Source organism: Zootoca vivipara, chromosome 13 (assembly GCF_963506605.1).
Source record: "Zootoca vivipara chromosome 13, rZooViv1.1, whole genome shotgun sequence".
Classification (NCBI taxonomy): Eukaryota; Metazoa; Chordata; class Lepidosauria; order Squamata; family Lacertidae; genus Zootoca; species Zootoca vivipara.
This window is the reverse complement of record NC_083288.1, coordinates 5777487-5803788: the sequence shown is the minus strand read 5'-3', so window position 1 is coordinate 5803788 and position 26302 is coordinate 5777487. Positions and strand designations below refer to the sequence as shown.

General features: G+C 44.4%; 1 protein-coding gene and 1 pseudogene across 13 annotated transcripts in view; one reads left to right on the top strand and one right to left on the bottom strand.

The window, feature by feature from the left end:
- FHOD3 (formin homology 2 domain containing 3) overlaps positions 1–26302 on the top strand; it is a 310284-nt gene that overhangs the window by 17908 nt on the left and 266074 nt on the right. The gene's annotated exons all lie outside the window — the stretch shown is intronic.
- Positions 23596–25133, bottom strand: LOC118094170 (electron transfer flavoprotein subunit beta-like; annotated as a pseudogene).

Genomic DNA, 26302 nt, shown 5'->3' with positions numbered 1-26302 from the left:
AATCAGCTTAGCAGAAAGTGAGCTTATTTTGTCCTTCAAAAAGCCTTGCTGCATTTATAGTAGCCACAGTGCCAAGCACCAAATTACAAAAGAGTAGCGGAAAATATTTATTTGGACATACGTCACTCATAATTTTATATATGGCAGTGTTAACAGGATAAGAATAGCAAAGAATGGATGAACAGATATTTTTGTTTTTCCTCTGATCATCCTGCTAAAATATTTTCAAGTCATAGGTATGCACATGTCTAATTTGGATCCTGAACGTGTTTGACTTTGGACTGCACTGGCATCTTGTCAACTAGACCACTGCTTTAAGACTAAAGATCACCTCTGCAAAATAAAGTACAACCCAGTCAAGGTTAAGGACCTTTGAGGCTGCAATTCCAAGTGCAAATCAGCCCCTGGTTGGTGGCCCACCTCCTGACTAGTTCCCCCACCCCCATTAGATGCTGACACATGTGCCACTGTGATCATCTTCTGCAGGGCCAACATGCAACACTTTCAGTCTGAAGGAGGCCGATGTTAATAGGCCCCTTTCAGATTGAATCCAACAGAGCGCTGGGTCCTTCAGACAGCACAAAAGAAGAGCTGCTAAGAATTAGCAACAGGAGCACAGTCAGAGGTGAAGTGATCACAGGGGTTGAGTGATCAGAAATATACAAACCTGAGAGCTGGTGCATAGAATGGCTCCAGGTTTAGGTAGACTGTGCCTGCAACCAAAGGCTTCTAAGATTGAGCTTTCAGAGATCAATGTAGAACACAGCTGCGGGCCACCAATGCTACCTGAGGAATTGGTCTACTCATAAGGAGTGATTTATTCACGAGCATCCCCTTACTCATGCGGAGCGTGATCAAGCCTACACTTCTAGGCACCTGGCTTGCATTCCTAAGGACTAGATAGTCCCTCAGTGTCTGCATCTGAGTTAGAGATGGGTTGTCCACATCTTGAGGGGAAAGTTCGCTTCAGTTTATGAACAGACTTCCGGAACCAGTTGTGTTCATAAACCGAGGTACCACTGTATAAGCTAGCACATACGAATCGACCTATTCTTACCATTGATAACGTAAGAATATTCTTCTCAAACGTGAGCAAGGCAGTGGGATGGGAGAAGTGAAGACAAGCGACAACAATTAACGTTGTTCACTGCTCCTGCTCAGGCGGCAAAGAAAAAGCATTTTGGTTCCTGAAATTCATTTTGACTGTGCAGATAAAATATAACTGGTAGAATTCGACAGCCCATGGTATTAGGGTGTGTAAACAGTCGAGAGCCAAGGATTCCCAGGCACACACCTCTAGACGGTGGAGATGTCAGGAGCCATCCTGGCGCCCCGGCATCTTCACATGGTCACTGACAAGTGGCCGATAGCCAGGTGCAAAATGTACCTGGCACCTGGCTCGTTTCGAACACTGCTTCCAGTGCTACCATTCTATCATCTCAACTACATTGCATGACTGTAGCTAATAACAATTCGCCTGTCCGGGTATGCAAGAAGGAGACACAGTAGAAATGGGAATGGTATTAACTATGGACTGAAGTGGAGGTTTTTAAACTGTGGTCTGAGAGTTCCATTTGGGTGGCCTGTGGAAAGGCTGCAGCGCAGTCAAATATATCTCACCTGAGTCCTGCACTTCCTTTGATGAGATGATGGAGGACTAAGATGCCCAGCAAGGGGCCCATGATGCACATGGCAGTGCAGACGCAGAAGATGTACGTCTTTTGCTGCACACAAGTCAGCTGGCTCGATGGAGATGTCAGTTGCCAACATGGCGGCCATAAATCTCCACGTGGTCGCAATTGGGCCCATGCCAGTAGCAAATCATGCCCAGCGCCTGGGGAATTTCTAACACTGGCCTCAAGTTTCCTCAACACAGGGTACCTCTCCATGATGTTTGGCTTGGGGGTTACAGATAACCCCCTGAAGCTGATTCCTCCACTGGGGGCATGACATGGGACCTAAGGTGTGGGACCAGCTCGACTGATTTTATGGAGCCCAGGGGCACTGAATGGCTGAACAGGACTTTACTTAGAAGGAATCTCTATTGAAATTAACGATGTAAAGACATGAGAAAACAGGTAGCTTAGATTCAAAATAGTTTCAACAGAAGTAGTTATGTGCTTGAATCTCTCCAACTTAAATCTGTAGAACTTATCACTCAGAAAATAATCAAACCGTGATCAGTGGGACTTACTCCCAAGTACTACGTCCGAATAGGATTGAAGCCTGAATAGTGCTCTGCTTTGTTGGGATCATGTCCAGCATTCCCAAATTAGATGACGTTGGCCACAACATATTCTCTCTAGAACTGCCCAGCTGACTTTGTTTTGACTATTTCAATGGAATCGTTTGGCATAGTTGATCTGAACCCAGCTTTGGTATTTTTGTTGTTTGTTTTGCCCAGTGAGCAAGTACTGGTAGCAGGTTGACAGAAATTTACCTCAGGAAACTGGTGCAGAGGAAAAGGTTAAACTCATCCACTATTATGACTCCAAACCAATTTTGGGGACCGATGGCCATTTTCACCCATCCAGTGAGTTGATGTTTTCTGAGAAGGGGAAGACAAAAATTAATGTGGGCAGATCCGATCAAAGGTCTTCCATATCTCATCTAATCTGCTAGGTATTCTGAATCCTGACCGAAGAGAATGGAACCCCTATCGATCAGACAGCTTGCAGTGAGTCCTCTGGAAGATTGTCCCCCTCCGTTCATGGAAGTAAAGAGTGTGGGCGACAATGGGAGTGGTCTTTGGCCTTCAATACTTCTCCAACTTATGGTCCTGGCTTTAGTTTGGAAACTACATAAACTATGAGAGAGTTCTCTGAAAACATTTTCAGGTTGTCCCAGTGTCTGGAGACTGCAGTAGTTGGGACACTCGGATTAGATTGTGATAACTGACACATTAATTGGGTTGTTGAAATAAAATTCTAATGTGCTACTATTTCCCCTGATGAACTTGGCTTGCTTTTCTTTTTCTCATAGTGCAAATCTCAACATTTCTTGAATGTGTTACAACACGTAATTGCATTGGCCTATATTCAGTAACTCGGCTGCCTGTAATCCCAGCCACAGTAAGAATGCTGACTGATTCATGGGGTAAAAATAGCCCTTTACTCAGACCTAGTATATGTTATCACTTGCTCTCTGTTTCAGCTAATTGTTGATCATTTTTGCTTTAATAGACGCTGACAAGTACATGGTTGTATTGATTCACATGGAGAAAAAGTAATGTGAAATATTGCTCTTTAGGGTTGCCAGACTCAATAGAGGACAGGACTTCTGTGCCTTTAATTGCCCTGCTCTCTTTTGAGTCTGGAAACCTTAAAGAGAAACCCTTTGTTTAATTTCCAAGCAAAGGGTCTGCTGGTTTCTCTTTAAGGTTTCCAGACTCAAAAGAGAGCAGGGCAATTAAAGGCACAGAAGTCCTGTCCTCTTTTGAGTCTGGCAACCCTATTGCCCTTAAACTTGATACCTCCCAGTGTTAGAAACTGGAATAGAAAAGCTAGGAGCCAAATGGCTTCTGGGACCTGGGTTGTGGGTGCCAAAACAGAATATCTGTTCACCATTTGGGGGGGGGAGGGGGCTCAGCAACACTTTTTATTCGTTATTTTGATAAGCACGAACTAATACACAATTCACATAAGCGACACATTGTTAATATCACATTTTTAACTGAGGGTCTGTGCTTGTGTGGTAACCCATGTCTAAACTGTTAAACTGCAGAGCATCCTTTGGTCAAGATGGGCATCTAAGCATTTCTTATCAGTTAAGCCAAAACAGCTGCTCTCCCAACACCTATACTCCAGTTAAAATATATGGCTTTTAAGCCCACATAAAAGTAAAACAGATCAAACGGATATACTCCTTGCAAGTAACATTAGCTACTGAGCCCAACTGACTTTAAAACTATTCAAATTAGAAACAAATTAAAACTACCGTAGAACAGAGCATGCTCCAGGACAAGCAGCCTTAGTCGTCACCAACTTCACGTGCAAAAACGAAAGCATGATACAACAAAAGCGACTATGGATGGCTTGCATTACTCACTGCTCACTTGAAGTATCAAATGCAAGGCTGGTGTTTCCTCAGATCCTTGACTCCTGGAAAATATTGTGGAAGGCAGCAGAAATTTAAAAAATGCATGCCGAACCCTGAAGATCAAGGAGCAAGCTTCAACACACTTGCCTGTGATGATGTCACCGCAAGACAATATTGGCTATTTGCCCACAATACGTGCTCCTGCAGCGGAAATGTTGACTGTATATGAGGTCCTAAACCAGTCTATCGACATGATGCAGTCTCTGCAGTTGTCCAAGATTGTGTGTGTTTTTGATCAGGCACTTCATGCCCAGAGATGTAGAAATCAACTTGACTCATCCAGAGAAATTCAAATATACCATCATAATTAGAATGGGTGTTATTTCACACCATATTTTGGCCACAGTTGGCAAGTGGTTTCAGGATACATGATTTATACCAGGCATCCCCAAACTTCGGCCCTCCAGATGTTTTGGACTACAATCCCCATCTTCCCCGACCACTGGTCCTGTTAGCTAGGGATCATGGGAGTGGTAGGCCAAAACATCTGGAGGGCCGCAGTTTGGGGATGCCTGATTTATACATTGCCAGGCACAATCGCAGAAGGTTCAGTAGCAGAGGAGGTCAGAAGTTTAACCATGCAGTCAAACTTCATGAGCTGGTTTATGAAGCACTCATGAGATAGCATGGCCTGGCTTTTTGGTCATTGTTGGAAAACATGCATGCATGCAGAAGGTATGGTATATCTGGATGAAATGCTGTACAGTTTAAGGAATCTTTGGCATGATGTATGCATAGTTTCACTGAAGGAAAATCCTTGGTAAGCAATCATGTTCAGGGATTATGGAGTTCCTTGAGGACTACCTGGGATGTGAATATGGAAGTATCTCTCAGCATTTTGGGTATCCTATCTGGACCCAGTGGACCCAGGTGGCGCTGTGGTTAAACCACTGAGCCTAGGGCTTGCTGATCAGAAGGTCGGCGGTTCGAATCCCTGTGACGGGGTGAGCTCCCGTTGCTTGGTCCCAGCTCCTGCCAACCTAGCAGTTCGAAAGCACATCAAAATGCAAGTAGATAAATAGGAACCGCTACAGCGGGAAGGTAAACGGCGTTTCCATGTGCTGCTCTGGTTTGCCAGAAGCGGCTTTGTCATGCTGGCCACATGACCTGGAAGCTATACACCGGCTCCCTCGGCCAATAATGCGAGATGAGCGTGCAACCCCAGAGTCGGTCACGACTGGACCTAATGGTCAGGGGTCCCTTTACCTTTACCCTTTTATCTGGACACAGTAGAAATTCTGCTGGAGTTAATTTACAAGAAGGTAAATAGCTGCTTCACTTGACATGCAACCCTGCAGTGATCCCATAGTGTTTTGCCCATGGCACACTGAATTATGCATGCTGCCTTCCATACTGTTAAATCCATAGGCTTCTGTAGTTCAGCATCCTGTTAGCCCACAGTGACCAACTGGATAAGGTGCCCATAAACAGCACATACACAGCATAGGACCATAGCTGCCAAGTTATCCCTTTTTTTAAGGGATTTTCCCTTATGCTGAATAGGCTTCCTCGCGAGAAAAGGGAAAACTTGGCAGCTATTGCTCCCCAGCAGCTGGTATTTATTATTTATTAAATCTGTATACTGCCCTTCACCTGCAGATCTCAGGACAGTTCACAACATAAAAACACAATGTTGTTTAGTCATGTCTGACTCTTCGTGACCCCATGGACCAGAGCACGCCAGGCACTCCTGTCTTGCACTGCCTCCCGCAGATTGGTCAAACTCATGTTCGTAGCTTCGAGAACACTGTCCAACCATCTCGTCCTCTGTCATCCCCTTCTCCTTGTGCCCTCCATCTTTCCCAACATCAGGGTCTTTTCCAGGGAATCTTCTCTTCTCATGAGGTGGCCAAAGTATTGGAGCCCCAGCTTCAGGATCTGTCCTTCCAGGGAGCACTCAGGGCTGATTTCCTTCAGAATGGATAGGTTTGATCTTCTTGCAGTCCATGCAAAACACAATATAAAACACAATATAAAAGCACAAAATACATGAGAAAAACAAACCAATAACCCCCCTCTCCCTCACCCAAATACATTTAAAGGGGATATAAGATGTTAATCAGCCCAAGGCCTGGTTGAAGAGGAATGTATTCAGAGATAAAAAGGTAAAGGGACCCCTGACCATTAGGTCCAGTCGTGACCGACTCTGGGGTTGCATGATCATCTCGCGTTATTGGCCAAGGGAGCCGGCGTACAGTTTCCAGGTCATGTGGCCAGCATGACAAAGCCGCTTCTGGTGAACAAGAGCAGCACACGGCGAGATACACTGCTCTTTATCCTGGAGTTTGCATAGAACCATCACAACTAATAGCTTTTGGTAGCCTTGCCCCCTCTCCTTTCAGTGCTTCCTAAGTGGGCATTACAGCAGTGAATCACCGTCTTGCTCCATTTAATTATGCTGGTGCAACCTGGTTGGCATGACGACAGAACAAGCCTGAGCTTCTTGCTTCCAGTCTAAGTGCACGGACATCGTGTTCTCACCTTAGGCCAGCAAGGAAGCATCAAAAGCGCCCAGCTGCAGTGCATCTCTTAATTAGGAAAGTTGTTGCCTTTCCTATAGGGTTGTGTTGGATTTGTTCCAGCAAACAGCAGCAGATCGTGTAGAAATTAAGCAGCTGAAGGTTATCTCAGCACTTTACTGTCCATGCCAGGAAAAGCTTCACCTGGGGCTAGGAGCAGCAGCAGTAAGCAAAATGGCAACCCTAATTTCACGAGATGGCGTTAAAGAAAAATATTTTATTTTATTTTATTTAGAATCATAGAATCGTAGAGTTGGAAGAGACCACAAGGGCCATCCAGTCCAACCCCCTGCCGAGCAGGAAACACCATCAAAGCATTCTTGACATATGCCTGTCAAGCCTCTGCTTAAAGACCTCCAAAGAAGGAGACTCCACCACACTCCTTGGTAGCAAATTCCACTGCCAAACAGCTCTTACTGTCAGTTTATATGCCATCCATCTGACTTATATGCCATCCATCTGACTTGATTGCCCCAGCTACTCTGGGAGGCTCCCAACAAAATATTAAAAACACAATGAAACACACACACTGGTCGGCGTGAAAAGAGATCTGTACATTTGTATGAGCTTGGAGAAAAGGAAGGGCTTGGGGATGTACTCTATTGCTAACCATGTTCAGTGGCAGAGAAGATAGAGTGTTGTAATGACAAGATGGCAGTTTCAGAAGAGGCAAGTCAGGGCACGACAATCCCCCTGTACATTTGTGGGTGTCGCCTCTAAACATTGCTATATTTTACTTTGCTACATTTATTGGTTGCTGTGGAGAACACATTGTATTTACTTTTATTACATTTATCTTCCTGCCTTTTCTCTAAAGAGTTCAGGAAGCTGAGAGGAAAATGCAAGGTTGGATATTGTTGAAGTCAAAGAATATGCCTATAAAAAAAGACAGGACATGGTGTGTATCAGTCCTGCACAACTTGTGATCCAACAAAATGAAATCAGGCCAGAAGTAATATATGGCTGCTCACCGGACCTACTGATGTGCAAAACTCCCTATTTTATTTCAGTTTTCTTGTATCCGTGGAAACTTCACAGAGTCAGTATGACATCCTTGGTTTTAGGAACTGAAATTTACATGTGCTTTAGAATAGGTGTAAATCTGATGTTCTTCAGAATGTGCATCCAGCTGCTGCAGATGCTGTTCTTTGCTTACAGTGGCTTGTGTGTGTTTTGGATTTGTATTCTCATTCTTCAACCCCTGCCGCTAGCTTATGCAAGGGTTTGGGCATCCAGCAGCTGTTGTACATTTCCCCTCCCGAACAGGAAGCAAATCAAGAGAGAATGGAAGGTGGCTTTGTGCTAGTTGTCCACACCCACAGAACTTTAGCATATGCATGGAAAAACCAAGCCTTTTGGATTAGCTTTGAAGGACCCTGTAAAACTTCTGTGGTGCCCGGGACTTCAAAAACGGGGCTTGTTGGGCACAATCCACATCGGATGGCCTTATGTTCAGTTTGGTGAGTCATACGTAGTGCTGGCCTAGCGCACATGGAACCTTCAAGGCTTTGCTGTGGAGTCAGAACATTTCTTCAAAGATGTGACCTTTGACTGGTTTTGCTGGGACTGTCCTTGGTAGTCTGTGAGCACTAAAGGAAGTGGGCTCCAAGTAGTTTCTTTGAAGTGGTTTAAGTAAATGTGCATATGGTTCTTCCCCCCCTACCCTCCCCAAACACCACTGAAACTAATTGCTTAGTTCTCCTTGTGTTGTTTTTGTTTTCTGTTCTTTTTTGGAGAAGCACTGGGGATGTTGAAATCCCCAGACACAGAATGCTTATTAACCCAACAAAGAATTCTAGCAAAAGTCTATAGAGTCTGATTTTCATAAACACCAGATGAGTTGGTAAGCCTCTGCTTGGGCTGCGTCATTTCAGACTGCAGGTAGAGACTTCCATGATGGAATGTGCCTCTCTACACATAGAAAATGTGCGTGTCAGGAAGGAGAGTTCTAGGCTTGTGTCCTCCTTGATGTGCTGTACTAGTTTTCCATGTGAGTCCCACCTCGGTACAGCCCAGGTGCAGGTTTTCTGTTAATGGAACTCACCCTTGATATCTGTGGCCAATAAGATAATGTCCATCTCTTACCCAAACATGTGCAGAGACAAAGGAGACAATAATACTTGCTGAAGCTCCCTCTACTGCCTGAGGGTACAGTGGCTTTGCCATCCTACGCATCTGGTTACCTTCTCTTACCCTGGACTTCTGTAGGGTTTCTACCTTTGTCTGGCCGGGCTCTTCTGCCTTTAATTCTATCTTCAGTAGGAAGCAAATGGTAAATCTTCCTTTGGCTCTTCTGTTCTCTTATTGTGGTGAAAATCCTGTGTATATCAGCTGATCTGCGACTATTACAGATCTAATCGTCCCTCATTTCTTGTCTCTTTATATATGCCAGGTGTCTGGAACTTCAGGCTCAGGGATGGATGAAGCTATTAGTTTGAGTCTTACCCTCCAGAGCAGGAGAAAACAAGCTTGCTCCATCTTCTGTGACAGCCTTTCAGATATTAGCTGTCATAGCTCCTCTCAGTCTCCTCTTTTCCGGGTTAAACATACCAAACTCCTTCAACCGTTCCTCATAAGGCTTCGTTTCCAGACCCTTGATCAACTTGGTTGCCCTCCTCTACACACGTTCCAACTTGTCAACATCCTTCTTAAACTGGGGTGCCCAGAATTGGACACAGGATTCCAAGTCATACCTGCCAAGTCTCCCGCAGAAAAATACGGGTCAGCAGCAGCAGCGGCACCGGAAGTTGCACCGGAAGTTGTCCAGCGGCCACCTCCAAGATGGCCGTCGCCATGTGGCCCCCCCCTAAGATGGCCGCCGGGCACGCGTAGAAGCTATTTCCGGCACCAGTGGCAGCCATTTTCTGGTGCCCATAGATAGGCAAACCGGCACCAGAAAAATGGCTGCCGGCAGGAGTGGATTTAAGGGAGATTTATGGGAGCGGAGCTCAAACGGGAGAGCACTGGGAAATTGTAAGGAAAAATGGGGGTTTCCCGGGGAATACGGGGTACTTGGCAGCTATGTTCCAAGTGTGGCCTGACCAAGTCAGAATAGAATGGGACTATTACTTCCCTTGAAGTAATTTTATCTCTTCAGTTTATCCCATTAAAGCTTCATTTCCCACTGAGAATGTTCTGAATACATTAGTGGATGATTACAGTTTGTTTTGTTTCGGGTTTTTTTTATTAAAAAAAAAAACCTTTCTAAGATGTATGGCGACTGCCTTATTTTCTGGCGCTTGTTCCTGATGAGTCACTGGCCCTATTTTGTCATTTGGAGAGATGTTGGAGATACCTTTTTATTACAAATCTTAATCTGTAGACACATACATAGGAGTGCTTGAGGCTTCTCCCTCAGACTTGTAGAATATGAACCACATTGTCAGAGTTGTTATGACTACTCCTGAGTAACGACCTTCCACATGCTTGTCTTTCAAAAGTCTTTATTAGTGCAAAGTTTGTTTGCTTAAAGCAAAAATAAATAAAAAGAGCAAAAATGAGCACTGACTTGGTCCTATGCAGCTTCCTGTACATTTGTTTCCATGGTCACTCATTAAAAGCATTTCTTGATGCGCACAGTCACCATAGCTGTAAATCCTCCTAGTAGAACAGGAAGAAAGCTGAGTAGAATTTCAATCTGTTTCTTTTCTTTTCTTTTGAGGGCACTCCGCTAGCCGGGCTGCTTGCTTTTCCAAAGAAGAAAATGAGAGAGTGTTGTTTTCCTTCAGAAAGAGTTGAACTCTGGCAACCAAATGTGGGAACAGGGCTTCCTAAAGGGAACAAAGAACATGATTATCAGTTTTACTTCACTGCATCTAAAGAAAAAACGTCCTTTCTTTTAGTGGGAAACTGATGTGTGTACACCATGTAAAATAAGAATATAAAATAAGTCATCTCCATATTCCATGGTCCTCTGTGTGTGGAATACTAATTTTGTAAAGCAAGGCTGCCAAACTTCCAATGATTATTTTAAAAAAGTGATGGTTTCTAAAGCATGTCATGCTTCAGAAACCAATGACTTTCACTGTGGGTTGCTTAATCTCAAAAGCCCCAGGATGATGTGTCTCATGGAAGCTAATTGTTTGACAATATTTCTCAATCTGAAGGGGGCAAACATCCCATAGAAAAGGATGTAGTAATCTGGGGGTCTGCAAAAGGGAACAGAGGATAGAGTACAGTTTTTAAGTGGGGGTGCATAAGAAGAAATAGAGCTGAGTTTTGAGATTCTGACAGTTTACATCTGTCTGGAGGTCTGACGGGGGGCAGTGGGTCTCAACGTTGAAGTGTTTAAGTTTCCCCTTTACCTACGTTACAATACTTGTAAATAAAAATGAACAGTAGCAAATGCCATAAGCTTGCCGTGACCTGCTTCCAAAGGAAACCGAATCTAGGTAAGCACTAAATCCCTTCTCAGTGCTGGGGGAAATTGGGAGAGTATCCTATAGATAATGATATAGATCAGTTTAATCTGTTCTTTAAACATAATTAAGTGAACCACAATGACTGATCCAGATGCACACTTTAAACCTGTTTTTGCTTACAGTAAATAAATAAAAATCACGACGCTTTCAAAAACTTAAACCAGTGAAAATGTCACAGTCTTTACAAATTGCTAACCCAATAAAAAGCAATTTTTTAAAAAATAAATAAATAAAGCCCTTTCTATGACCCACATGAACAACATTTTTGCTGCTCCTTACCCATTTTCAAAATAATTTTAGGCCATATTACCTGCTAAAGGGGTTGTTAAAATGTGGTAAGTTTATTCCAGCATGTTCTCCCAAGTACTGTACTGAGAGGTGGTTTTGGTGATAGTTACTGTGTAATAACAGTAATAACAGCTCTGAGGACCTAGGAGCTCTCATTCATGTTTTGGTTATCTCCAGACTACATGGGGCTGACCTTGACAATGGTTTGGGATTCTGGGAGCACATTCCACCAGTGCTCTAATGCAGGCATCCCCAAACTTCGGCCCTCCAGATGTTTTTGCCTACAACTCCCATGATCCTTAGCTAACAGGACAAGTGGTCAGGGAAGATGGGAATTGTAGTCCAAAACATCTGGAGGGCCGAAGTTTGGGGATGCCTGCTCTAATGTTTGCACTCAGCTTCCCCTGTGGTAATTCATTCAACATTCAGGAGGCAGACTTTCTAGATCCATCTCGTTTGGAATTCAAGACTGGCTTGGGTACAGAAACTGCCTTGGTTGTCTTGTGCAATGACCTCAGTCAGGAGAGAGACAGGAGGAGTGTGAACCTGTTGAATCTCCTTGATCTCTCAGCTGTTTTGGATACCATTGATCAGGCTTCCTCAACCTCGGCCCTCCAGATGTTTATGGCCTACAACTCCCATGATCCCTAGCTAGCAGGACCAGTGGTCAGGGATGATGGGAATTGTAGTCTCAAAACATCTGGAGGGCCAAGGTTGAGGAAGCCCCCCATTGACTTTGTATTCTGGCATAAGTGGGTGGTATTCAGAGTAGACCTGATGACATGGCTGGCTAAGATTGATTAACTTCAGTGGTTTTACTCTTGAGTAGACTCACAACCCAGAGTGTATAGCAGGCATCCCCAAACTTCGGCCCTCCAGATGTTTTGGACTACAATTCCCATCATCCCCGACCACTGGTCCTGTTAGCTAGGGATCATGGGAGTTGTAGGCCAAAACATCTGGAGGGCCGCAGTTTGGAGATGCCTGGTGTATAGGATTGCTAGCCATCCTAGTTCCAAAGGATTTCTGAGAGGTAGGGCTTTTGGATGATGAAACAGACGCTCCTTCCTTGGAGGTTTTTAAGCTGAGGTTGGATGGCCATATGTCAGAGATCCTTCAGTTGAGATGCCTGCATTTCAGGGGGTTGGACTAGAAGACATTTGCGTAACAAGTGACTAACAAGTCTAATAAATTGATGATAATAATAAAACCATGTTGAGTCGAACCTATAAAGCTCTAAGCCAGGCATGGCCAAACTTGGCCCTCCAGCTGTTTTGGGACTACAATTCCCATCATCCCTGACCACTGGTCCTGTTAGCTAGGGATGATGGGAGTTGTAGTCTCAAAACAGCTGGGATTATTATCATCATCATCAATTTATTAGACTTGTTAGTCAGCCAAAGCTAGTTCAGGTGATGCCACTTCCCTCTTTTAAATCAATTTTAATCCAATCCAGCGGTGATCCCTGGTGGAAAAAGAGGCTCTGTGCACCAGTTACTGCCAAAGAAAGGGGCCTCTTCTCTCTGACTTCACAACCCTAAGGGGCTGTCCTATGGGAGATGGAGCAAGCTTGTTTCTCCTGCTCCGGAGGGTAGGACTCAAACCAATGGATGGATCCAAGTTACAAGAAAGCAGATTCCAACTAAACATCAGGAATAACTTTCTGACAACAAGAACTGCTAGACAGTGGATTGTGCTAAGGTTTCCATTGTCCAATGAGCCTGGAAAGACCTGGTGAACTTTTTTTTTGTCACATTGACTAGGCTTCTCTGAGGTAGCTATCCATTTCACCAAGAACACATTAATAAGTTTGGTGTGTGCACTCCAGGTAACAAGGGCAACAGTTGTAATAGTAACAGAAACAGTGCAATGCTCTTGGGCATACCTGTTATTTAGCTAGCTGCAGTACCTAATAGCATAGCTGTCAAATTTTCCCTTTTCTCGCGAGGAAGCCTATTCAGCATAAGGGAATTTCCCTTTTAAAAAAAGGAGAACTTGACAGCTATGCATAGACTTGCTGCATATAATTTAACCATTAATGCAAGAAAAATAATGCTCCGAGTCACTGAATGTTAAAATATATCCATCACATTGAATTGCAAATATGCAAAGAAGTACATATGATAAATGACATATGTATTAAAGAATAAGATGCTGGTGTTAAAGCGATTGCTACAAATTGGCTCCAAACTGCCTGAAGATTATGGTGATAACTGAGAACCAAGTGCATGTAGAAAAAGTTCTGTAGTAGTGCCCAAAAACCTCAAATACATTGACTTTCTGCACAAAATGTAAACAAGATCCTTCAAGATGTGAGATATCATTGTTTATGTGTTGTCTAGAATGCATGATGCTCCCCCTTTTTTAAGGTTACAGGTAGGTAGCCGTGTTGGGTCTGGGTCGAAGTAAAATAAAAAAATTCCTTCAGTAGCACCTTAAAGACCAACTAAGTTTTATTTTGGTATGAGCTTTCGTGTGCATGCACACTTCTTCAGATACCCCCTTTTTAAAACACACACACACCCCACAAACCCTCTCCTTTTCATCCTTTGGTGCATTTTCCGTAGAGCACAGACCACAACCTCCGTTCTGACAACCTGAGAAGCACCTCCATCCACTAACTTTAATAAAAGTTAAGGAACCACTTTGGATGTCTGCATCTGAATTTTTGAAATGCTGGGATGGTGGTGCTCTAGTACTTCTCCCTGAATCTGAAAAGCTGTTGAGCAGACAGAGCAGTGATTGTCAAGTGAATAGCAGAAACAGCTCCAGAGTTTTGGTGAAGTGGAACAGATTTATTCTGCTCTGTGCCAAAACAGAACCAGGAGCCTCTGAGATTGACTGTGGGGCCTCTCTTCATGATTCAGCCTGAATGTGACCTATAAAGTAGGACCAAAGAGAGATATTCCCAGCAATCACCACTTCCTCCCCCACCCACCCCAAATTATGAAATCCCCTCCATTACAAATGAGCAAAATTCAAAGTCTGATCAGAGTTTCTTGTTTGTGCTTCTCTTTTGGAGGGCAAAGTTAAGTTGAAAAGCAAAGTTTCATTGACTATGATTGAATGTTATTCTGCTTTTATTTGGCTGTTGTTTTTGCTACCTGCTCTGAGGCTTTGGTGTGGGCAGGACTTTAGAATAAATGTTTCCTCGAAGTTAGTCTATGAAAATCATGTTGTGCCAGTTCCTTTCTGCGGCAGAAACAACATGCTCTTGACTAGACCAGTTGAATTCAATGGACTTGGTCATGCCCATTGATTCAGTCGGTCTACCCTGAGGATGGCTTAGCTGGAGAAAACCCATTTTCTCCTCCCCCCTGCCCCTTTGATATTCATTTATTTTTACTTTAGTCAAAGGCTTTTGCAAGAAATGATCTAGTTTAATTCTGCTGCAAATGAAAGAAAGAAATAGAAGTCAGAAAACACAGAAAGTGTTTCTGTTCTATAAAAACATCATCACATTTGCCCTTTAGCAGGTTGTTTACAGGAGTCATTCTGTTCTCCTCCCTTACCCTGATTAGCATCAGAGAAGAGGTGCTAAGTAACACTGAAATTTATTAAATTGGCTCCATAGCTCATCTTAACTAGAAATCCCTTTGGGCATATGCACTCCTAGCAGCACAGAGAGGAAACAACAATTGTCCCAAATACTTCATGCACCTATTCTTTCTCAAGCCAAGTTAGACATTTGCTCTTGAAGTGTTGGGATTCAGCCTCCCGATTTTTCGCAGAATTTGCTGATCCACAGACTTAAGTGCAGAAGGCTTTTTCTTTTATAGTGTCCCCTTCCCACCCACCCCGCAGAAGCACTTTTAATCCATCTCCTGCAATTTCTTCTCCCATTCTCCTTTCACACACAACTTGTACCTCTGCCAAACAGCCAGTTCCTTTCATTCCTCCTCTTTTCTGTTCATTTATTCCTCCTATAGCAGTGTTATTTACTTACCCCCTTCCTTTCTATTTATTTATATATTAATTAATTAATTGAAATATCAACCTTTTATTTCAATTTCTAATTTCCCAACAATGCCTACTTGCACACTTTCCCCTTAAAGGGACCCCTGACCGTTAGGTCCAGTCGCGAACAACTCATCTCGCTTTACTGGCCAAGGGAGCCGACGTTTGTTTGCAGACAGTTTTTCCGGGTCATGTGGCCAGCATGACTAAACCGCTTCTGGCAAAACCAGAGCAGTGCATGGAAATGCCCTTTACCTTCCCGTTGGAGCGGTACCTATTTATCTACTTGCACTTTGATGTGCTTTCGAACTGCTAGGTTGGCAGGAGCTGGGACCAAGCAACGGGAGCCGACCTTCTGATCGGCAAGCCCTAGGCTCAGTGGTTTCAACCACAGCGCCACCTGCGTCCCCTTAGAGACCTTCCTTCCCTGCTCCCTATCTGAATTCCTTTGTCTTCTGGCCACCTTTACTCAGCATGCTACAGTTGGTGCAACCAAATGGCTATTATGGCTGGAGGGTGGGGCAGGCAAGGGAGGAGGCACTGGACAGGCTGCAGCACTGACGTCCACCTGAAAGTGGCCCAGGGTCCACTGGTTGGGAAAACACAGCTTTCGTGGTAGCCAAATATTGTACCTTGATCCTGTTTGGGGGGGGGATCCTGTTTGGGGAAATATATTCCAAAGCTACAGAGCTACTTTTGCTTCACTCATGCATAGCAGAGAAAGTCAGCACCAAAGGCAGGAAGTTCGTAGTGTTGTACGGTATATTGCCTTCCTTACATCCTTTGAAAATGTGCTTGAAAACCTGATGTACAGAGAGGTACCTGTATTTATCTTCATAGGCAGGGAGTAGTTCTGTTTGTAAAGAGATTATTTGTTCAAAGATTTGGAGTCTAAATTACTATTGTGTTTTGATAGTATGCATGATTAAGTATTTATGTGAATGAGCCCTTAATCTGTAAAGCACTTTAAGGCTGGAAACCAGCCATAAAAGTCCTAACATGTAGGCATTAATTTGATAACTACTCAAGTTTTTTTAAAAAAACTAAAACTCGCACATATAAATTTTGAGAGTGTACGGTAGTTAAATTTTATGTAAGTTGGTGAGGGCATTTTGCCTTAGAGTTCGCTTTTTGTGGCATGTTGGTTATTTTTCTTTGACACATGTTTAATATGGGAGACTAATTAGGGGAAGTTTATGCCCCAGAACTGCGCTGCTGTAAAAACCTAAGATAAAGTGCTTCAAATCTGGAGCTTGGAGTTGATGAAGCCATGGATTTCTGTGCAGCTGCAGGAGGACCTTTAAGAGGAGCTGTTGACAACAGTGCAAATCACCAGAGGTTTAACAAAAGTTCCCGCTGCTCAGCTGGGTAGATGCAGTTTTAAAAAAAAACTGTGAGGAAGCCTTTTTATTCTCCCTAGTCAGCCAGCTCAGGGCCTCTAAGCCTTTTGTGGTGAATGGAATTCCTAAGTGGAGGAGTGGGAACTGTCCTTTTTGACATTTAGGGCGAGATCCTGCATGCATGACAAGGAGTAAAAATCAGGGATAAGAGCCAGGGATGTGCATTTAAGCCAGGCATCCCCAAACTTCGTCCCTCCAGGTGTTTTGGACTACAATTCCCATCATCCCTGACCACTGGTCCTGTTAGCTAGGGATGATGGGAGTTGTAGGCCAAAACATCTGGAGGGCTGCACTTTGGGGATGCCTGCATTAAGCTGTTTGGACATAGTCTTGAGAATGGTTTGTCACACACACCCTTACACTCAGTTTAGAAAAGTAACACAAGCACCCGCCCACAAAAGGAAGGATATACAGTCACTTATCCAGATTTGATCCTCCTTCAGTAGGTTTGGAGATTTGTAGAGGAAAGGCTGGATTTGAAAGCTTGTTGGGAATTGACAGGCCAAAAATGGTGTAGCATGATTGGCCAAAAAGATGAGAGACAGCTGCACATAAATGCATGAAGAAGCAGAATAAAGACATGAATTTCCAGATCTTGAGAGAAGTATGGAAATTGGTGTTTGAGAGGGTTCAGACTTCTCCATTATAGCATCGCGTGAAGAGAAGAGTACAAAGATGGCAATCTAATAGCATTGTACTCTATGGAATGGCAAAATGGCAACCAAGTCAGGAGGGAAGGGCCAAAGGAAATATTAGTGATAGAACCATTGTTTTGGCTGTCGAGTTACTTACACAGACAGGAAGGCGTAAAGAAATACCAAACACAGATTTTGTAGGTAATAACAACAGCCAGGATACTTTGTGCCACAACATGGAAACAGAAAAAGGGAAACTGGAGATGGTGAGGGAAAAAATGGGAGCAGTGCAGGCTCTCTTGCTGAGTGTGTGTATGTGTTGTGCTTATGGCATATGACCCTTGGAAGGGTGGCTAACCCTCAATGTGGCCTGCAGGCTGAAAAAATATTTATTTAAAAGGTTCTGGAATTTCATTTGCCCCACCTCCAGGCAGAGTTTAGGCTGTGCCCTTTATGGTGGAAACAAAAAACCCAATGCATGTGTAGCATTTTGGAGGTGATTCTAGAATGCTAGTGGGCTCCTTGAGACTATGAGTCATTGAGTCTATGAGTTAGTCAATGTCTTAATAATAATAATAATAATAATAATAATAATAATAATAATAATATATTATTTATACCCCGCCCATCTGGCCGGGTTCCCCCAGCCACTCTGGGCGGCTTCCAACAAAACAGAAATTCTAAAATACAGAAATCCATCAAACATTAAAATACAGAAATCCATCAAACATTAAAATACAGAAATCCATCAAACATTAAAAGCTTCCCTAAACAGGGTTGCCTTGAGATGCCTTCTAAAGGTCTGGTAATTGTTGTTCTCTTTGACCTATAGTGGGAGGGCATTCCACAGGGTGGGTGCCACTACCGAGAAGGCCCTCTGCCTGGTTCCCTGTAACTTGGCTTCTCGTAGTGAGGGAACTGCCAGAAGGCCCTCGGAGCTGGACCTCAGTGTCCGGGCAGAACGATGGGGGTGGAGACGCTCCTTCAGGTATACTGGACCGAGGCCATTTAGGGCTTTAAAGGTCAACACCAACACTTTGAATTGTGCTCGGAAACGTACTGGGAGCCAATGTAGGTCTTTCAGGACCGGTGTTATGTAATCTGGTCTTGGTCATTTTGGTTTGACTTCACCCCCAAAGGCACACTCTTCCACTGTCTCCCAAGGCAGACGGATGCCAAGTACCACCACTGCGGACCACAGCATCCATCCTTCAGCAGCCTGCTGCCCTGCAGCTAGGAACTGGACAAAGAGAGGAGGCAAGACTTGCTGAAGTCAATTTTATTTTACAGCGCCTTTGTTAAGCCACCCTGGACTTTTCTTTCAAAATGGATATAAAATATGAATCAATAAAATGTTCCCAGCCTCTTTTATTACATCTTGTCTCGTTCACATGACTCAAGGACTGGGGTTTTGCCAGAGCCAGAATCGTTGCCAGGATTGTAACTTTCATGCAAAGGAACAGCTCTTGGGTCCAGCAACTGAGGCATTTATGTTTAAGATTGTGTGAACTTTCAGGGGCTTTAGGCGGGGGGGGGGGGAGAGAGAGAGAGAGAGAGAGGAGGTCATGCTTTTAAGACGTAGGTTTGCGTGCTTGCTGACGGTTGCCAAGGAAATTATTGTGATATTATCTGTGCATCCAGCGGAGAATAAAATGGTTTGAGGAGGGGAGGGAGTGAAGCCTATTAGCATGCAAATGGCTGTTTTTAAGTGCCCACACAAGACAGAAAAGAAATGCATGGGCAAATGTTTTAGCTCAATCAAGCATTTCCCCAAGAAAAGGAGTCCCTTAAATTGATTTTAAAATAGCAAGGGAAGGAAGCAGCGAGAACAATATGAACTACTGCTAAAACCTTTGCCCCAATATAAGGCAGATGTTTTGTGTTTTTCGAAACTTTTGGAATGTTCTCCTGTCCTTTAACACTGCACGTTTCAAAATTAGCAAGGGGTTAAAGTAGGATTGATTCAGGAAGTCAGTAACTGAGCTGTAACCCGCTAAAGGTGTTTGGAAATGCAGGTTCAAAGCAAGTTCTGGCAGCCTTGTTGGGCTTCCAAAGGTTCCTCAGTTGGACGATCAGTAAGGAAGGAGGCTTCCCAGAAAGAGGGCTTGTCAGCTGCTATTGATGAGTTCACAGGGAGTGATGGCAATACCCAAGGGGCCTTGACCTCTGACCCCACATGGACCAGCACTCAGCCTCCCTGGATTCCCAGGAATCCTCTGCAGCGCATGCAGATGCTTAGGGCCTCCTCAGCAGTCAAATCAATGAGGGGGAAGTTCCCTGGAAGTGGGCAGCTGAAAGCATTTGGATGACAATTGCATAAAAACCGTGGTCTTCCATTTAGGGAAGGTGCCAGGCCTGATCATTTCATGGCTTGGAACATGAAGCATGAAACTGCATGTTGGGGACTTCGGTTCACCCGTATTTTATAAATGGGGTGGTAGCAACCCCTTGACACTTTCCACTGGCTGCTTTTCCTGTTTCTCGGATGGTGCAATGTTTATGCCTTTAAAAATGCATGGCGGACTGGCTGCCAGGGGGAGGTTTAATTCATGTGAAGTGCAGTAAAATGGGAAACTCAGAACAGAGGGGAGAAAAGCAGTGGGTATTAGGTGGGGGGAAGCTGGTCTGGGTTTTCCTTGTTTGTTGTTGTGCTTTGTTTTTGAAGGCTGGCAAATAAAACTCCCCACCCCCACCCCGTACCCATATGCACATGGGGTTTAAAGCAGGGCCCAAAGAGATGGCTTTAGAGGCTCTGAAAAGACTTCTTAGGACAAACAAAAAAGGTTCCCTGAAGTTTCTGTTGGCATGGCAACAAGTGTGTTCCTTTTCAGTTGATTTATCTGCCTGTTTTTGCTTTTCAAGGGGGTGGCCTGGGGGGGGGAGGGAGTAAGTGGGTGGAGGGGAGAGATGCTTGAAGGCCTCTGTGGTACTTAAATACATGTGGCTACCATGTGTCTGAGGCAAATGGCTTTGCCCCCCCCTCCCCAGCTCCTCCTCCCTTCCTTTCTCAAGTGGGTCAGCCTGAAGCTAAAAGGACTGCAAAAACGCGCAAACACGCACACACACACACACACACACACACACACACACACACACACAACAGCTGGGGCTAATGAGTTAGTTTTATTCAAAGCCAATGTGGAATTTCTATTGTCCTTGCTGAAAGCAGGGGAAAAAAGGGTTTAATTCTCTTCAGGTATCTGGTGAGGAGCAGGCTTCTGCTGCCTTTTGTCCTCACCCCCTCCAGCCCCCCCCCCAAACCCACCCTCTTTAAAGGAGCTGCAGAATGGAAGGAAACTAGAACATTTTCTGTTGCTTAGCAGTAAGAGCTGTGTTTTGTGAGGGGGAAATGGGTCACAGGTTTTTAGGGTTTTCCCTCCCCGTTTTCTTTTTATAACTGACCAACTGAGAAACCAGCATTATTTCTGTAGAGGTAAATCCAGGTTACAGGCCCTTGCTTAGAGCTGGCTAGTTTTGCAATTAAAAGAAAACAAGCCTAGGATAAGGAACACTCCAAAATAGACAGTTAAAGGCAACCTTTCATTGGATTTCGCTGTTTCCTAAGTCCTGTGTGACTTTTCCCTGAGCAACCGAACCTTCCATATCTCTGGAAGCATTTTATTTTATTATAATTTATTACCCCCACCCTGCAGTCCCGGGGCAGGTTAGACTTTACAACACAGCGTTACAACACAAGATGAAAAGCAGTTTAAAGCAACCTGCAATTATAGAAATAAGATATACTCTCAGATACCCCACTACCTTTTTCCTGGTAATTGATGGATGCATTAGAGACGACAACTGACTCATGCTTCTAAACCGGATGATAATATAGTGGAACCTCGGTTTATGAACACCTCGGTTTATGAATTTTCGGTTTATGAACGCCGCGGACCCACCTGGAACAGATTAATTCACATTCCATTACTTTCAATGGGAAAGTTCGCTTCAGTTTATGAACGCTTCAGTTTATGAACAGACTTCCGGAACCAATTACACCCATGCTTTGGGTTAAGTACGCTTCAGGTTGAGTACTCCGTGGACCTGTCTGGAATGGATTAATCCACTTTCCATTACTTTCAATGGGAACGTTTGCTTCAGTTTATGAACGCTTCAGTTTAAGTACTCCACGGACCGTCTGGAACAGATTAATCCACTTTCCATTACTTTCAATGGGAAAGTTCGCTTCAGTTTATGAACGCTTCAGTTTATGAACAGACTTCCGGAACCAATTACACCCATGCTTTGGGTTAAGTACGCTTCAGGTTGAGTACTCCGTGGACCTGTCTGGAATGGATTAATCCACTTTCCATTACTTTCAATGGGAACGTTTGCTTCAGTTTATGAACGCTTCAGTTTAAGTACTCCACGGACCGTCTGGAACAGATTAATCCACTTTCCATTACTTTCAATGGGAAAGTTCGCTTCAGTTTATGAACGCTTCAGTTTATGAACAGACTTCTGGAACCAATTGTGTTCATAAACCGAGGTACCACTGTACTGTAACTCTAGGGGCCTTAGTTAAAAGGCTGTACCAATGGAGCTGAATAGCTATGGTAGTGGTGATTTCAGATACAGTCATAACCTTGGTTTAAGTACACCTCGGTTTGAGTACTTTCAGTTTAAGTACTCCGCAGACCCATCTGGAACGGATTAATCCGCTTTCCATTACTTTCAATGGGAAAATAAAAAAATTCCTTCAGTAGCACCTTAAAGACCAACTAAGTTTTTATTTTGGTATGAGCTTTCGTGTGCATGCACACTTCTTCAGAACCAGACCAACACGGCTACCTACCTGTAACCATTTCAATGGGAAAGTTCGCTTCAGGTTAAGTACGCTTCAGGTTAAGTACAGACTTCCAGAACCAATTGTGTACTTAAACCGAGGTACCACTGTAGTTTTAGTTGATGAACAGCCTTAATGGAAAGGGCATTGCTATGCGGAAAATGCTCTGGCTCTCCATCCCCCTTCCCATTGAGCTAAGCAACTGCACTTTTGGCCATCTCTACTGTACTTTGACTCCAGCCTTACACTGGGGAGGGTCCTCCATGCTCTTCACCCGTGGGTGTCAGGGACAGGGCAGAGGAGGAATGGTGGAGACTGCCTCCCCATCCTGACCCTTCCAGAGAGGAGGAAGAGGGAGACGGGATAGATTTACAACAGGGAATTGAGGGAGGTTGCAGCTCAGAGGCAGATGAGGGGAAAAGCTAGGCAATCCTGGGACAGCCGGGACAGCACCCAGCTGAGATGTTGTCATTAGAAAGCATTCCAGACCCTCCCTCTCCCAGAACCTGGCAAGCCTTATAAGTAGGAGAGCAAAGAGCTCAAAGACAGAGGGCATGTAGCAACATCCATAGAAGTGATGGGTGAGGAAATGGGAGAGACGGGATGGAGATGCACTCGGGACAACGCCATTATCCAAGAGGCTGGGTTCTATAGCCTCTCTCTGTAAAGATTGAAATAAAAAAGGATGGTAAGAAACTTTTCCTTGTCTTTATACTTTCCTGGGCAACCAGCCAGGAGCCATTGACAACATCCTTACAGTGGGGTAAAATCGACCCTGTTATAAGAATTTTAAGGTCTTATAAATGGGACCCAGGTGGCGCTGTGGTTAAACCACTGAGCCTAGGGCTTGCTGATCAGAAGGTCGGCGGTTCGAATCCCTGTGATGGGGTGAGCTCCTGTTGCTTGGTCCCAGCTCCTGCCAACCTAGCAGTTCGAAAGCACGTCAATGTGCAAGTAGATAAATAGGAACCGCTACAGCGGGAAGGTAAACGGCGTTTCCATGTGCTGCTCTGGTTCGCCAGAAGCGGCTTTGTCATGGTGGCCACATGACCTGGAAGCTATACGCCGGCTCCCTTGGCCAATAATGCGAGATGAGCGCGCAACCCCAGAGTCGGTCACGACTGGACCTAATGGTCAGGGGTCCCTTTACCTTTACCTTAAAAAGATGTTCATGTCCTTTACCCTAAAAAGATGTTCATAAATGTACCAAATGTTCATAAATGTACCGGTACCAAGCAAGCACATACAGATGTGTGGACCACATGTCTGAAACCCACAGAAAAGTCCTAGAACCATTTTCTCTCTCCCAAAATGACCTCAAATATTTATCTGCAAGGTCGAAGGAGATGGGAAATCTCCCCACTGTCTCTTTCACAAATCCTGTCTCAGCGGCACATTTAAGATATGAATAGGGTGTGAGCCTGTGACCTGGGTTCAGGAATTGAGTAGTTACCATAACAAAAGAGTGGCCAGGATGCCCAGGTAATCTAATCAGTTAACCTGGCAGACAGGAAGAAAACAACACATCCAGATTTCCGCCCCTTCTCTGATGTATTAAGGGGGGGTGTCTTGGGCTACACCCCTTCTGTGATGTATCTATGATGTTTCTGGGGATGGGCAATTTAAAATGTCTATATAAGGGCTTGCATGCATGGCTCTGGGTCCTCCTCCTCTCTCCTGCGTGTGGGGGAACACCCTGTTGCAACAGCTTTAATAAAGATCAGGCTTACTAGCTGCTTTGCTTCTCAATATTCTCTTGTTGGTCTCTGTTATTTTCTCCTACTGATAGAGAACCTACAAAAGGACTCTATATGGGTACCCCATAAGGGAAAAGGAGCAGTTTTTTCTCATAACAACCTCAAGATTGGATGGCTTCACTATCTCAGTCTTCTTTTTGACCTTCATGATATTAGGCAGGGTGGCATAGCGTGTCTCGTTCAGATGCAGGTCAGCGGTCACCATGGCTGGCAGGTTCAGGTGTATCATTTCTAGACCCCGTTCAATTTCACGCTCAGCCTTCAGCCAGTCCCCATCCAGAGTCACTTCTGAAGCAAATGTCCCCTGAGGCCAGTCGTGAAATGCTGCGGTCAGCTGCCCTGCCCGGTTACAGTTACAGTGGAACCTTGGTTTATGAACACCTCGGTTTATGAATTTTCGGTTTACGAACGCCGCGGATCCATCTGGAATGGATTAATTCACTTTCCATTATTTTCAATGGGAAAGTTCGCTTCAGTTTATGAACGCTTCAGTTTATGAACAGACTTCCGGAACCAATTACACCCATGCTTTGGGTTAAGTACGCTTCAGGTTGAGTACTCCACGGACCCGTCTGGAACGGATTAATCCACTTTCCATTACTTTCAATAGGAAAGTTCGCTTCAGTTTATGAACGCTTCAGTTTATGAACAGACCTCCGGAACCAATTGTGTTCATAAACCGAGGTACCACTGTATTGTCATTGGCCTGTTTGCCCAGCAGCAGAAGGTTGATGCCTTCTGTCTTGACCTGCACAGCCACGATCTTGGAAACCTGGAAGGGGCCGGAGCTGTTGTAGTCTTTGGCAGGGATCTCCACAGGCAGCTCTCGATCAGCCTCACATGACGAGGGCCGTGCGGATTGTCTCCTGGCACTGCTCTGGACCACAGCCTACAGCATCTGCCTCTGAGGAGACAATCTTCTTTTCCTTGAGCTGCGCAACTTCCTCCCCAGCAATCTTGCAGAAGGGGATCATGGAGTGCTTGACTCCATCTGTCACCACGCCTGTTTTCTCTGGTTTCACCCACACCTTCACAGCATAAACAATGACCACTCCCACTATTGCCCTTGGCCCGGCTGCTGCCATCGTGCCCCACTCCCAGTCACCCTCTCAGCTTAAGCCCCTCTACCTGAAGGCCACAGAGAATAAGTCCTTGCTCTCTGTTATGCAACAATCCACCAGGCATTTGAAGAGCGGATGGGGAATTCCTAATGGAATTTCTTAGGAAACTCATGCCTGTGAGTCCTGAGTGTAACACTTCAACGTATCTCAGAAGAAGAGGCTTTGGGGGAAAAGAACTTTTAAAAAAACCAAAACACCTTCCAAGGGGAGAGTCCAGTGTGAAACTACCAGGTTACAACTTATCAAGAAGTGTAATTCATCTGTGGTTGAAAGTGAAAGTGCCTGTAGGCAGTGATATTTTGGAATGAGATACTCAAAGTGATCAGTACCATAACTGGCCAAACAATGGTTAACCCATGGGAATTAATGCCACTTTCACTGTTTAACTTGGAGGCGGGGAATGTAGTATTTAAGGGCTTGATTACATTCGTTGTTAGTCACTGCCAGGCTTGTGATAACACAATAGTGGAAGCACAATAGGACTCTTACTATAGAGCTCTAGTATGGTAAACTTTGGAAAATTGCCACAGTTGCGTGGCTTAGGCATCAATTCTTAGTTTATCAGGAGACAGGTGAAATGGCATGCCTCCCCCCCCGCCCCCCCAAACGGAGTACTTTTGTTTTTCATGCTTATAAGACAGTACAATGACACCCAAGACCAATATGCTACAATTCGGAAAAATTGCAATTCAAGTGTATCGAGACCATCAGTTTCCCTCTAAATTAGTTCTGTGACAAGAGAGGATATTGTGTTATTTCAGCTATTGTGCCATTGTGGTTGTTGGGTCTTTTAAGCAGAGTTTCATTTGTTTTCTGGTGTTTGCTTGATAAATGTAAACAAATGTGGTTCTCAATATGATTTTAAAAATAATAATAATAAAGTACAATCTCTGCATTGTGGCACGATAATGGTTTTCTGTCCCATGGTAGGGGTTAATTAACTTGGCAGTGTTTGCCAAGTGTTTGCATTAGGGTGTTTGCATTATCATTGATTGCTGGTCTTGTGAACGGTCCTCGGGCGCATTTTGCATACATTAAGCTTTAATTCTCACAGACTCTTGACCAGCCCAGACCAGCATGGCCAATGTTCAGAGATGAAACCTTATCCCATGATAAACTTGTTAGTTAGTCTTAAGCGCCTCAAGACTGACTCTTTGTTGTGCAACATGTTGTTGTTTAGTCGTTTAGTCGTGTCCGACTCTTCGTGACCCCATGGACCAGAGCACACCAGGCACTCCTGTCTTCCACTGCCTCCCGCAGTTTGGTCAAACTCATGGTCGTAGCTTCGAGAACACTGTCCAATCATCTCATCCTCTGTCA